At 36.8% G+C, this 1,207-nt stretch overlaps 1 protein-coding gene across 2 annotated transcripts in view; it reads left to right on the forward strand.

The window, feature by feature from the left end:
* PTCHD4 (patched domain containing 4) overlaps positions 1-1,207 on the forward strand; it is a 260,638-nt gene that overhangs the window by 231,638 nt on the left and 27,793 nt on the right. The gene's annotated exons all lie outside the window — the stretch shown is intronic.

Here is a 1,207-nt window from a genome sequence, read left to right on the forward strand (position 1 = left end):
TGAACTGGGTCATTTTGCGCCTTTAAGCTACATCGTTGTCTAATGGATTTCTTGGAGAGCAGCCCAAGCGCAGTTTGTATTCATCCACAGGACAGGTTCCTGTGTAGTGTTGCCATGCCCACAAAGACAAGAGTGATCTATGAAGATTTCTACTCACTCAGAAAGTGACCAATTGACATGTTGTAGATGGTAATTGAGAGGTTCAATTCAGGAAAAGTGAATTTTAAAAAAGGAAATTGAAGATATAATACTTTTGCTTTCCCAGCTGTTTTCTTCTTTTGCTAACGAGAAAGTGGTAGTATCTTAAGTGCTAACAAACTCCTGAAAGGAATAGCTCAGTTAGCTAACAGAGTCTGGTACGTTGTGTGGGTATTCAAGTAATGTTTGTTGAATAAACCTTTGCCTACTTATTTTTATCAAAAGGTACACAAAAACTGGTTAAAATGAGGCATTCTTCATCCTCTTTAATGAATCAGTCAAAAGCATTTAGTCAGCATCCACTTCTTGTGAATGAAAGCTCTGTGAGGAGTCCCAAGGAAATGCTTGCTAGGATCTCTCACCCTGAAAGGTCTTGCCCTGTCTTTTATGTGGCCTGGCAGATTTTTCTGACTCCCATCCAAACTTATAATTAATCAAGTCTATGGAGATTGGTTTCTAAGCCATTTGGCCACCAAGCAAATTATCAACATTATAAAATCAATTTAAGACCATTTTTAAGTGTTTAACATCAGCTTATCCTTTCCTACATCAGCATATAAATCAGTTTGTGTTGGAGGTTAAGGACAATCGGTCAATGAATCAGTGGGCCAAGCACTTGAATTAGTGTTGAGGGGCATTTAAAGACCCACAAATAACAGCTCCTGCCCTTGACAACTTATGATCCATTTGGGAAGACAATATGTGTGCAGGGGGGAAAAGAATCATGTAATAAAGTAACATCATATTTGCAACTTGTCAGATTAATAGAACAGAAAATAAATGTTTTATTTTACCCAGAGTATCAATAAATTTGGGCTTTGCTAAAGTGAAACAGGGGCCAAATATATCCTGTGTACAACTCAGATTTTGAGACCCTGATAGGAGGATCACAGCACTTTGGAGATTATAAAGTGTTATTTAGCATAGATAATCTATAAGGAACTCACTCGAACCATAGGAGGAACTAAAAACAATTATTCTTTTTCTTTTTTTTTTTTTTTAACATTAG

The sequence above is a fragment of the Microcebus murinus genome, chromosome 5 (genome assembly GCF_040939455.1).
Source record: "Microcebus murinus isolate Inina chromosome 5, M.murinus_Inina_mat1.0, whole genome shotgun sequence".
Lineage (NCBI taxonomy): Eukaryota > Metazoa > Chordata > Mammalia > Primates > Cheirogaleidae > Microcebus > Microcebus murinus.